Genomic DNA, 14,293 nt, shown 5'->3' with positions numbered 1-14,293 from the left:
AGAGATATCGTCACCTGGTCGACGTATGTCCGATTGTCCGTAGACCAGCGATGTTCGACGGTTAAATTAGAACGTAGTTTGTACTCTGGGTACAGAAGTAGACCAGTAATGTTCGCCGGCTAAATTACGATGTAGTTTGTACTCTGGGTACAGAAGTAGAACATACGTCTGCCGGCTAAATTCTATGATGTTCGCCGGTCGAATTATAATGTCCGCTAGCTAAATTACAACGTAGTTTATACTCTGGGTATTAAAGTAGACCATAGATATCGTCAGCTGGTCGACGCATGTCCGTCTGTCTACTGTTGGAATCGCTGGCATTTTTGCTTGATATATCAGGTGAGCGGCGATGATTTTCCAAGTTAAAGTATTTTAATAAAAAAATAATTAAAAGATACAACATAGCGTGAGCACAGGACACCGATTCCATACAGGTTTCATACTCGTTTGCCATTGCTGAGCCTGGCGAGATCTCTGACGGTGGTGGAAAAGACCAACAGTTAATTCATTTTTTTTTATTCAATAAACAACAAATTATACATCCACGGGCGTTCTCGTCCGTATTAGCATTACCACAAAAGATACAAGAATAGTACGATATTTTGCCGGATACCGAAACGTTGGCGTTGACCTTGTGCAATATCCACTTTACATTGTCTGTAATTAAAAACATGTATTACGTGACTATTTTCACCATAGGTTGGTAACCTATATCCATATTATATCTCTATAATATTAATATTAAATATATAGGCTAATATAGGCTTACCATACGTCCTCTTAAATATATAGGCTAATATAGGCTTACCATACGTCCTCTTTTAAGAGGATTTGTCCTCTTTTTTGACTTTTTTGAAAGTGTCCTCGGAGGACGCCCTTTTGTCCTCTTTTTTGAGATTTTGTCCTCTTTTATGAAAATTTAGGTCAAATTGAGAGGAAATTGCGAGTGATATGCCGCAAATTAGCGCAGAAGTGAAGCTCCGGCGGGTATTTCGGAAGGCAAAGCGGTGATTTCAGCTCTGAGCGAAAAGAAGACCTTATTTTTTTTTAGTCATTCACCTGGCAATGTGGAGTAAAAAACGTGATTTTGAGCTCTGAGCGGAAGTGATGACCTTTTTTTTCTTTTAGTCAACCGATCATGAAGTGGGTAAAATTTACCGGTTTTTGAGAATTCTTCTCCAGTTTTGCATGTCTGAAATTTATGAAAAAGTGTCCTCTTTTTTCATTTCCAAAATATGGTAAGCCTAGGCTAATATCTACCGAGCGAGATAGTGTAATGGTTATGCGTCCGGCTTCTAGAGCGGTAGGTCGTGGGTTCGATCCCCGGCCGGGTCATACCAAAGACTCAAAAATTGGTATCCGCAGCTATCCTGCTAGGCGCTCAGCAATCACGGATAACATGGAGAAAAAAAACGGGGGCGCAGACTAGATGACCTCATGGGGCCGTATCGCAACTCCGTCGACAAAGCATCTCGATGGTGCAGGCGAAAAAGAATATCATATCATATCTCTCTCTCTATCTAGTGTAGTGGGAGCATATGTGATGAAATGGTGAAACACTTTAAATTTATACATATTCATGGGGAACACTTTTCTTTGCGGGTAGGAAAGTAGACCAGACCCCGAAATAAATGACATGGGGTTCTATAGGCATCAAAAGTCCCTCAACTAACTGAAATACGCGCCTCCATACCCGCTCAGCGCAAACCACGTCCGCCTTCGACAAGATCACCGCTGCAAATGAATGAAAGTCCTCTCCTACTCTGGCCACTATCGGCGTGGTCGTTCAATAACGTCTTGCCAGTTACGATGATATGTAAATTTTGACTTTGAACGATAGAGACCGAAACATTCCGTTAACGTAATGTACTTCAATAGTTTTTGGAGTCAATGAAACATCTGTGGTCGATCAAAACTGTCAACAGCATCTTTAAACTCTTGCCGAAAGTCGCACGTAGAAACCCTTAGTCTAATTCCGACCATGTCAAAACATCCTTCAAAATCTGAAAATCGGCATTGTTCTGAACAATCGCTAGACCAAATTGGCCATTGTTATGTTCATCGTGTTGTGGTGGTGTGATTGTTGGAACAATGCCGATTTTCAGATTTTTAGGTCTGTTTTGAGGTGGTTCCATATCCTTAACAAGATTTTTATTTTCGGAATCAGTGCGGCAGTAGCTCTCGATTAAGACCAGTTTCATTACATATCAGCCCTCGGGTCGCAAGCTATAACTCCACCAATTATGCTGCTTTTAGATTGCTCAGCAACAAGTGTAACTGCTAGCCGGACCGTAACGACAGGACTTGCGTATCTATCCGTAGGTTAGTAATCTATAATATAACGCAGAGATAAGGTAATGTGATGTTACTAATATGTAATCTGATGTTACTAATATGTAATCTGACTCCGGAAGGTGCGTTGCGTATCCGCTGCGTATTTCTTTCTTCTGACGGACCGTTCCACGTGTATTACTTTGTCGTAACACGCGACAGCCTGTCTTGTAGACACAGAGACCACGATACGATGACGCATGCTGTAACCGTTCCAACGGAATATTGTCATTTGAAACATATTTTTCTTCAGAAACCTGTATGGTTCCCATGAGATAATTTCGATGTGTCAAGGAACGACGGCTTGAATACGAGTTGAGACCCGAGTTCCAGTCATAATGTTCACTGTTAATTATTGAATTCAAGTCAGGGGTTCTACTCTCATTTTTAAACACTTGCGTGATATCGAATGCGTTGCAATCATAATATACTCATACTTGTTCCTACTCTAACCATGAATGTTCAAACAGAAAGAAGATATTGAAAACAGTCGATTTTGTGATATTTACCGGACTTTTGTTCAGTTGACTACAACAAAGGTCATCATTTTCATTCGACTCCCAATTTACCAACATTTTACTTGAATTTAGTGGTGTACTACGGACACTGCACTACGGACGGCAATGGTCATGTTTTCGATGTTACGCATGTGCAATAGGGTTGTTCAGATTTGGGCAATTTTTTGGAAACTTGTTTTGCGTAATTCCAAATGATAGTGTAGTGCATAAAAACACCTCTAAAACCGATTTTGGTCATTTTCATCGCGGTCTTCCCTGCGCGCAAAGCCCCCAAAGACCCACGGGTCAATTCTCCTTACTTCTGACGATCCACCAGAGTGTTTACGTCATATCTTTATCTGTAGTGTTGACCGTGTCCCTGGTTTGGAGCTTTTGTGAAGTTATCGGTTCAAGACGGCTATGTAAGGATGGGAAATATATCTGTATTCATAACTGTACTGAAATGCAGTCCTATAAATGCCAGATGAATCTTCGTTATACCATGCAGAACCGGTATATCGTGTTCATGGGAAGCATGTATTGGTAGCACGTTTGTTATGAATCGTACACCGAAGAAGCACCATCCTGTTGTGATTGTGAGTCGAGCTCGAGAACAGATGCACAGACATTTCCAGCTGGTGTTAAGCTAGTAAATGTTACTGGAAGGCATGTAATATGTTATTTCAGTAATCTTTGCCTCAATTTTAGTGTTACTGTAAAATACTGAGTTATCCAATTTGCTGGTAGGCTACAATTTGGTTGAAGAAGAATGTCTGAAACAAAGCGGAGAAAGGTTGTGTCGGACCCACCAAGAACAAGATCGAAGTCTGGTCATAATTTGATTGGATATTCATCTGAGTGTAATATTCACTCCAAGTTACCCACTCTACGCCAAGTTCTACAGTATTTGCTGTATCTGAAAGAGGAATGCCCTCTAAAACGATCAAAACTCAGGATTGACCGATAATGAAGCAACTATGTTGATTAGTGCCTTCATACAGGCATGCGGTGGGGACTTAAATGACTTTGTGCTATCCAGGCCAACTATAAAGAGACGTAGAGAAGCTAATCGTCTTGAGATTTCGCATGAAATATACGAGTCATTTCAACAAGACCTGCCGAATCATGCTGCTATACACTGGGATGGAAAGTTGACAGAAGACAGGTATGGAACAAAGTATGAAGCATTGCTGTTATTTTGTCTTCTCATCCTCTGCATACCAATGGAAAATTACTTGGAATTCAAAAGATTGAAAATGCCACAGGAGAGGTCCAAGGTAAAACTGCATTTGATTTGATAACGACTTGGAGTTAGCAGAATTCCATTGCCACGTTGGTATTTGACACGACATCAAGGAATAGTGGATGGAAAAAAGGAGCTGCAAAGTTACTGGAAGACCGCCTAGGTAAATAAATGTTGTATCATGCTTGTCGCCATCATGTATTGGAGTTGGTGGTAAAGAGTGTCTGGACAATCATTTTTGGACCTGAAACAACAGGTCCTGAAAATACATTATTCAACAATTTCAAAAAAACAACTACCGATAAAGATGTTGCTGAATCTGCTCTCAATAAGTTGAGGAAGCATCCATCGTACATTGTGGAAGAAACTTTGGTTTATGCCTTGTTCTCAGAAAAAGAAAGTTGTGATACCAGAAAAAGTATTGCAAGCCGCCTACTGAAAGTTGAAAAACCGCAATCTTATCGACGCGGGCCATGCATTCTCTCATCAGAAGGGACTATAGAGGATAACACCACTTTGGCTGATTTAGTGGGCCCTCAGTCATGGCATTTGTTCAACGAATTTGAGTGTTCTGGAGAATGGTTGAATCAGCCTGTGGAACAATGGCCTAAGTACAATACTATACAATACAATACAATGAAATGAGCCATTTTGTAAGTAATGTCAAAGTCGTTAATGACGCTGCTGAACTAGGAGTTAAACTCAATACCGACTTTGCTTCGATCATCACAGATGATGAGCGCCAAAAGAAAAGTATGCTGCAAGTTGTTTAGCTACACCGTCAGAAGTATCACAACTTCAATAAATCCACACTGAAATCCTATGAGCCTGCCTGAGACTAGAGCCTGTTGTTATCCACATTTTGTTTTTATGCTTACCTAATTCTCAACATGTTCTTCAATGATAATACCTGTCTTTTCATCTTTCACAATTGTCTCAAGTCACTTAAATGGTCGGCCTACTATGTCCGGATTTATGTTTTGCCTTATTCTGCTTTTCAAGTTTGATAATGCAAATTTCCATACAATAAATTCATCAAGTTTCAGAAACATAGTCTGTGCCAGATTTCTTAAGTTAACTCAGTTGTAAGCACATACCATAGTGGGTGACGACAATGACTAATATGTTTTCAGATTGTTTCTGTTTCCGTAAGAACACCGGGGACGTTTTCAGACAGAACGCATTGGTAGTTGAGGATCAGGACCCCCATTTAGACTTACCTGTCATGATCATTTGAGAAGAAGCCTAGTGTCGTGAGCTTTTGACATTTGCATTCTGGCCGTATTCGCTACTGTGACAACGTCTTGGACAGGACAGGTCTGAGTTTTTGCGTTCGGAGGTGGTGGGGGAGGGGGGTGTCAACTTTCTTTCAGACGTATTAGATACTGCAAACCTGATGCGGATTAGGTGAATTGAAGCTACTATAAAGGTGAAATTACATTCATATACAATATGTCTTTGATTAACATTTACAGAGTTGAAACCGGCTGGAAATGCCTGTATTCGTTCATTTCATACATAGGCCTACCACCCGGCTACCTATACCAAATACGGGAAGGTGAAACACATTTGGCATGTATAGGAATGTAGGTATGTTCAATTGTCAAAAAGATAATTCAACCTGATATTTCCCAGCTCTACTCGGCCGTTTTCTACCGCAAACTTCACAAAAGCTACAAACCAGCAATGGTGAATCGTCGCTAGTAAGGAGAATTGACCCGTGGGTCTTTGGGGGCTTTGCGCGCAGGGAAGACCGCGATGAAAATGACCAAAATCAGTTTTAGAGGTGTTTTTATGCACTAAACTATCATTTGGAATTACGCAAAACAAGTTTCCAAAAAATTGCCCAAATCTGAACAACCCTAATGTGCAATGTAGTACATGATCGTCACGATATTAACCGATGGACGTTTCTGCTACGCATGTCAGTATTGGTTGTATTACGTACGACATTTACTTTCCCTGATTCGGATAATCACACATACGTATAACATCCCAGCAAACACAGTACAGACCAAAGATGTAGAAAAGCCGAGCCGATATAGTAGATATTAGATCTCGGCAGGTCGTAGAAAGGGGGATTTTGTGTCGACTCAATTCAACGTCTTTTCCATGTCCTTCAATAATGTAAATATTATGCAGATGCTACAGCCTTTAAACATGGTGAGTAGAATGTAGATCCTACGTTAGAAGAAGAAGATCCTGATATAATAACCTGTTTTCTACCACTATGGGCTTAACCTGATCACGGCTGCGTACACACACCACATTATTTACTACATATTAATCACATTTGTGATAATTTAATTTCAAACGAATTGGCAATAATGCCGTTGTAAAAAATAAAACGAACAAACGAACGAATGTCTTTAGAAAGAAAGTGAAAACAGTCCTTATCATCAGGTTTCATCTTCTGATGAGCCAGTTAAATAACCTGCATGCGGCCTTTTTTTTCAACACCCTGCAGAAATAAAATGAAAATGATGATTAATAGCTAAGACATTCGTACTGCGAAAATGGCAGAGGTAGCGACTAACGAATGACTCCTACATTTTTTTCGCCCATACTTACTAAAATGGATTCGATTCTGAACTATTTCCACTCAAGTTTTCAAGTTTTATTATTATATTTTTTAATATTATATGACTAGAGAACTGACTTCAATCGTCACTTCTACTTGATTATCAAGATCAACGATGACTACTTCAGCACTCTTTGAAAACAGCCACTAACACAAAAAGAATTCTTGACTAAAATTTCTTCACATTCTGTCCAAAATGATCAATTCAACAATCCAAATGAATCAGTTATTTGGCAGCTAGTTGGAGAGATATATACTCAAGTCTAGAAAGTGGAATGATACTCTGCCTGGAAAGCTGAAGACCTAACAATATTGTGTACAGAGAACAAAACATTTGAGTGGCGGCACTGGTATAGACATTAATAAATTATTAGAATTGACAGCAAGATAACCAGCAAGACATTAAAATGAGAATTAGTGCAGTTTCTTAGGCTGTAGTGATACTCAGCCAGTAATTGACCTAGCAGAGAGCAAAACGTTGTAAATAAAGCGAGCGAAACCTCCGACAAATGATACGATAAAACATTAGAATCGACAGTCTTACTAGAAGCAGATTAACAATCATGAGGGGTTAGAGAACAGAAGCCCGGGAAGTGACCATCAGAAATTACTGCATACTGGCCGAACAAATCCATGACCACTAACAAATGGTCTTTCAATAGTCAATATTGATACCAAATGACACCACCCCTATTTCATAGCAACATTTAGCAAATACAGCGCTGGAGTCAACCTTATATAAGCCCTAACCAAACGCCCATTAGTTTTCCCACCTACTACTTCGCGGATGGAAATACGCATTAAAGCGAACGGACGCGACTTGTCACACTCTTGCTATTTCTGCTCCTTTTTTCTCTTCGTTCCTCTTCTCTGTCGCTTCCGCTTGAGAAGAGAAACAGTCGGCCGCGTTTACGGATCGTGAATTCCCGGTGGGTGATTCTTCCTCGAATGGTCAGCACCTTGAAAATTGAGAACAATGTTGTTGCAAAATGCATGACAATTTGAAAGTTACATCATTCTAATTATTCCAGTTATGGCCGTGAATCGTTACAAGTGCGGTAACCATAAGAATTATTACTATACTTCAACTACAAATACAATATATTGTATAAAATGATTACCAATTCTTTTACGTTGATCGAGTCCCAAATAGATGAAATATGTCAAAGAATTTGCTAAATTTTTGTATAATTTGACAGATTCCGAAATCTTCTCAAAGTGCACCTTTCAAAAATTTGATATCAAGACTCCCAACATTTTACAATTCGAAGTTGGATGGCTTTACCAATACAAGCAAACAGTTTGTATCGCAATTGACAATTATGTAGAGAACGCTGCGAGACATATGAGTAGGCCTACCCTAAAACGTTTCTCTGACATGGACATTAGGGCTCTTAAAATATGACTTTTTTTCTCAAATCGTTCTGGCTACTTGATGAAATTGTTAGGTTACCTAATTTAAGCCTAAACACAAAATTTGGTTCAATTCCAGCCAGTAACCGCTTTGCTACAGGAGAAGAAAGTTTCTATTCATTATATAAAAATAAATAGGTAATAAAAATTTGAAAATTTTCTGTTCACCCCATGAAAGTGTTAGGCTGTCTATAGAAACGATGCTCACCAAATTTGGTTCAATTCCAACCAGTGGAAGCGGAGATATTGCCGTCGAAAAATTTGGATTTGAATAAAATAGTATTTACGGTGACCGATTCTTTGTTTACTTATTAAAGTTGTGCTCACCGTAAGTACTATTTTATTGAAATCCAAATTTTTCGACAGCAATAACTCCGCTTCCACTGGTTGGAATTGAACCAAATTTGGTGAGCATCGTTTCTATAGACAGCCTAACACTTTCATGGGGTTAACAGAAAATCTTCAAATTTTTTATTATTCATTTTTATATATTAAATAGGAACTTTCTTCTCTTGTAGCAAAGCGGATACTGGCTGGATTTGAACCATATTTTGTTTGTAGGCTTAAATTAGGTAACCTAACAATTTTATCAAGTAGCCAGTACGATTTGAGAAAAAAAAGTCATTTTTGAAGAGCCCTACTGTTCATGACCGTCCACGTTTAGAGTTGCATCTCAAAGATGCTAAAATAAGCCTAAAAATAATCCAAGCAATACGATCGTCCACTTTGACTGACTGAATTTCTAAAAACACCTTGATAGCTTCCACATCTTACGTTTATATATACTGTCTGCTATCGGCACAACAAAGTAGGCCTATTTAAAAATACCAAAACAGATTCAACATACCACATCTCTTGCAAACTTCTTTAAATCCTCCTTTGTGGTGAGTTGCTTTGGAATTCTTCTAGGATCAATTCCAATATTGTTTTATCATATACAATCTATGGCGGAATAAAAGTTTCGGATAAGTTCTAAAACGAACACAATTTTCCACACAAAAGTCAATTGCCACACGAAATGCCAAATGCTACGGTCTCATTTTACAAGGTATGGCGAGGAAACGTAGTGGTACGTTCCATTATAGCTAAACACCAATGAATTGCGGGTTCTAGCGTGACACGTCGACTCCATAATTCCTACCGAAGTGTTGGCCGTTTATCTAGGCTCCTCCTCGCCATCTGATTCGCATAGCCATGTCTTAAAAAGCCTAGGAGTGGGCCGTGCTGTAAGTGGGCAGATGGTTGCCGATGCACCCGGCACTTGGTGAATTCGGCCGCACAAACTCGGCACTTGGTGAATTCGGCCCTCGGGAAATTTTGAAATGAAGTGTATTTACAGCTATTAATATGAATTATCAAACTAATAATAGTATTATCAAGTGATTCGTCAATCTTGTAAGGAGGTCAGGGCATCCGTAGATCGCGCAGTCACGGCGTGATTAGATCACGGATTGCGTAGCCACGGGAAATAACACAGCGCTCATATACCGACAACGCGCGGTCTGCTTGGAATCGATGGCGTGAGTCACGGGCCTGTGTCGTGTAAGTTTTGAGAAGATGGACCTTGGCGTTGTATGTGAGATCAAAACTGTGGAACATCAAGCGGCGCTTCTTCGTTTATCGATCACGACAAGCCAGTGTTCCTCATCAACAAATGTTTCGCATGATCACGTCAAAATAAATTATTTTTTGCCTTTGGAGAGACGATTCCACTCTGGGATTAGGGTGTCTCGATAACACGGTTGAAGGATCCCAAGATTACGAGATCTACCACGAGCCACGACACGTTTAAATTTCCTTTTTGATACTGTTCATTCATACTAAATGCATTTCTAATGCGAAGGTGTTCTAGTGCCAATTCCTCCAAGGGCCGAGTTCACCAAGTGAAGAGCGTCGCGTTATTTCCCGCAATTACGCAATCTGTGATCCAATCACGCCGTGACTGTGTGATCTACGCATGCCCTGACCGCCGTACAACATTGACAACCACTCAAAGTGCCAAGTTCACCGGCAAACATTCAAGTAACCAATCATGGTACCGCTACGAGATCTACCACGGCCGAATTCACCAAGTGCCGAGTTTGTGCGGCCGAATTCACTAAGTGCCGAGTTCACTGGTAATCGGGCAGATACGGAATAATAATAAGAAGAACCGGCCTGGTATAAAATGACCAGTGTAGTCGAACCACCACCATGAACACCACAAACAAACAAATAAACATCTAACAAGGAAAAGAAATTACCTTTGCAGCCTTTGACAAACACAGTTACCATTGAAACCAGCAATTAAGGTCTTATTCGAAAGCAGAATAACAACTGTTTTAGTGGACATATCAAATCAAATGTTGGAAAGTTCATGTAAAATAGCCCAAAATATTATCTTACTGTGACCATATTCCATCAATATGGTCTGGCTAGCCAAATTCTCTGGGCCAACATAATCAAGCTGCGTTTGGTTTCAACGATTAATAATCTTGTCACTGGATTCGAGGTATAATTGCACTCAAATATCAAATTTTGCTCCATTAATCAACATCAAGTTGAAAATGTCCATTCTTGCACCAACTTTTATAAAATCATGAATCAGTGTTCTACAGGAATGTATCTATATGACTTATATACCTAGAAAATTCAAGCATAAATATTATGATATACCGTAGGTATAAGTACCAGTGATGAGCGGATAGTGCTTTTCGAGACTCCGAATCCCTCCGACAACTTGAGTGTCCGAGGAAAACTCCCTCCGACTCCGAAGAGCTCAATCCCAGACTCCGAGATACTCCGATGAATCTCGTCAAGTATCCGAAACAGTGCAAGCATGGTACATGGTACAACATGCTACATGTGATAATATGGTTGGCCTCATAGTATTGTTTACTCTCCAGTCCCCAATTGCAGTGCAGATGACTGATTTTTATGCACTTGGCGATAATTTTTGCATGTTACCCGTCATATTACAGCTTTACAAGGTGTCAACTGTCTGTGTTTTGGTTTGTAATCATAAGCAATAGGGTATTTTGGTCAGAGCTATCTTAATATATCGGAGACAAAAGTTACAATACTCCGAAAAAATATCTGTAGTAAACTCCGACTCCGCTCCGACTGTCACAAAATCGGCAAAACTCCGCTCCGAATCCACTCCGACTCCGCTCCGATGCTCATCACTGATAAGTACCGGTAATTCAGATGTTTGAAGCGAATTATAGTGGTCTAATTTCACTAAATTAGAGCGAAATGCCAGCAATATAATTGTAATCTAATTCGGAAAAACGGTTTAGCTCTAATTCTAACCTGGAAAAGCAGAAACTTTTCTATAGTTATCTACACCTGTTTTGCAGAAAGTCAAACAGCTCTAGGCGTCATATACTACAGGCAATTCGAAATACCCCATAAGCTATATGCTACTGCATATATACCTTCAACCCGCTACCTCAGTCAGTCACAATTCCTATATATTTACGGCATTTACCATACAGAAAGAGCGAACTATGCCTGGCTGCGACCTGTTGCGCTTCAAATCTTTTTATGGCGCGATGACGTAAAATTTGAATCGCCGAAATATTCTAGAAGTCACGCATCGATAATCATATTCCTAAACGTACAACATATCACTTATTTAGTTATTCTCTGAATAAAACTATTAACCATACTCGTTGAACATGCGAGATTACCGAAAGAGCGAATATATATATAATGAAGATCATATATATCAGAGGAAAACAAAACTATTCGACCTTAGAGCAACAACACGAATATACAACACCGGTGACATCCCCACGCAATAAAACGAAGGGAGAACATTGTTTTCTAATGGATAGAACGAAGCTACCGCATGAGATCGAACAAAACCGGATAGAATTCATCGTGATTGAATGTACCGACAAAGTCATCCTTTCTACGTATTTTAGTCGTACCCGCGAGAGATAGAAAATTTGCATTATTAGGTTAACTACCGGATATAACGAAGCCTAATGCATGAGATGGAACAACACCGAGTATGAATTTATTCTGATTGAATATAACCACAAGACCATCCTACTACGTATTTTAGACATTCCCTCGACACTTAGAAAATCAGAACCTAATCGAGATGATCCCGGATGATCCTTTTACGGTTTTGTGTTTGCTGGGATATCATGCTGTATGATTACAACTCACGGCCGACAACACAGTTGTTGTGTGTGAAACGTTGGGATCAATCTACCTGCAGTGCGTATTACGGCCTTGATTTTATTTGTGATATTATTCGGCGTGGTATTAGAATTTGCCTCTTTCCCATTGCCGTATAATGTCATTTCATTGAGAATGTCTGCATAGTAGCGGTCATCGACGGGCCCCATAACTGACATGTGTAGCCAGTGTATATTGAAAGGTATCGTGGACCAGAGTTGGACTTGATAATTCTAGTTGACTAATTAAACAGAAATGTCGTTATCTAATTTGTGAAATTTTTCATCGCTCTGATTGAAATTCTAATCTAAATAGTCAAAGGTTTCTATGCTCGCATTTTAATTCCAATCTAATTTCAGGTTTTACTTAAAATGCTATATGATAACTAAATGGCGCGAAACGACCAAAACTCGCAGTGCACTGTACAGACATTTGAAGTTATCCTGCGTTATGATAATGAACTCTGATTTGATATGAACTGATGAGGATTTTTGTTGCATTTCTTATGAATTCAATTGCTAAGTTTAGCGAACTTACCAATTCTAATTCTAATTTAAGTTTGAAAGCCATTCTCGAATGACCGTCGTCGAGTCCGAAGGTCTCTCGCGAAAGAGAAAGAGTAATTATCGCTAGTCGTCATTACTCTCGTCAGGTATCGATACTCAGCGAGGTCAGGTCTTTACGTAGTACATGTTCAGTGAAGTTACTGTCTCTTTCGAACTTTGGCAGGCAGTTTACAGTGCCTATCCACTTCCTGCCTTGAGAAGGGTAGGCGTTGAAGGGTATATATCCTCTAATCTCGAACGTAGAATGGAAGATCCAATATCTTCAGTTAGCGATGAGGGGGCTGTTGGATCTTGCGATAATACCAAAAATTCCTGCCAGGGAATTCGCAGCAGTAGATGATCCCCACGCTACGATGACTTCCCAGCCATCCTTCTAGCCAGCTAATTGATGTTTCTTCGGAACAGAGCATTATTCAGAGCAGCGCTTCACCGGTGTCAAGCATGGGGTCCACAGTTGAATCGGATCCCGTCAATAGTATGAACGTTATGATTTCGGGCATAGATAGGGTGACGACGCGATATCATCCTGGTAAAGTGAATAGAGCTCTTTACGCAGTCATCAAGCGACTCTTCCTTCGAGAGATCTTCTCTTTGCGTGTCATAATCACAAGCAACTGAAGCAAGTTACCAAAATGTTAGGCTGCGATTCGTTTAGTGACACGATCACAAATATCAAAGTTGCTTTCAAAGTTACATCTCACTCAGCGCAGAAGCCATGCCCAGGTCGCGCCGTCATTAAAAGGGATCATGTAGAAATACCGGAGAGCGAATTGCTAAAAGATCTGTCAGCAAATAGCGTGTCGCACCTGAAACGGAGGATAGAGAGCTGTTTGAGCCAAGTCTGTCCTGTCCGTCTTACTATACTTCACTTCCGCAGACGATACTTAACTTCCGCAGAGGTACCCAACTATGTTACATTCGGTTACATACTCTCCCGTACGAACACTTACAACCCACCGCGAACTCGCTGCGTCAAATGCAATAAATTTGGCCACACCTCTAAATCTTGCCGCGGAAAACGGAGTTGTACAAAAGGCGGGTGGCGCCATGGACCATACACTGTAAACGAAAATGGTGTGTTTTCGCAATGCACACCCTAGCGTAGGGTGTGTTTTGGGTCATCACACCTATTGGGTACTGAATTTGTCATTTACACCTAAGCTATTGGTGGAAATGAGCCGAACACACCCCTACACACATATACCATAAGATATACACCCAAAGCATTGGCATTTGGGGTGAATTGTTAAAGATTACACCTTTTGTCAGACAAATATGAAGTTTGGGATTCAATCCGCGCTAGCCGCTTCCACAAAACTTGACTGTTGAAGTTTTAAGTCCTGTGTCGGTCAGAAGCCTGGTTAAGCAGGCAGGGGTGCGGCAAGTCTGCATTCTTGTTAAAAATTCAGTCGAATCACTGTATACTGATCATTGTATGGGGACTTGAGAACTTCTCTGCTGTGTCTAACTGTAGGTCGTGTAGGACATATTC

General features: G+C 40.2%; 2 long non-coding RNA genes across 2 annotated transcripts in view; both read right to left on the bottom strand.

Annotated features, from left to right (window-relative positions):
* Window positions 1-14,293, bottom strand: part of LOC145435518 (uncharacterized) — a 446,234-nt gene that overhangs the window by 308,573 nt on the left and 123,368 nt on the right. The window lies entirely within an intron of this gene.
* On the bottom strand, window positions 6,986-10,728 carry LOC145435519 (uncharacterized). Its single transcript, XR_013913872.1, has 2 exons — window positions 8,913-10,728; window positions 6,986-7,611 (listed from the first exon to the last, which is right to left on the bottom strand). It is a non-coding gene; the product is annotated as an uncharacterized LOC145435519 (long non-coding RNA).

The sequence above is a fragment of the Botryllus schlosseri genome, chromosome 3, assembly GCF_051294905.1.
Source record: "Botryllus schlosseri isolate E-star chromosome 3, Bs_hap1, whole genome shotgun sequence".
Classification (NCBI taxonomy): domain Eukaryota; kingdom Metazoa; phylum Chordata; class Ascidiacea; order Stolidobranchia; family Styelidae; genus Botryllus; species Botryllus schlosseri.
Note: the sequence above shows the minus strand (reverse complement) of the source record. Positions and strands in the feature narration are given on the sequence as shown.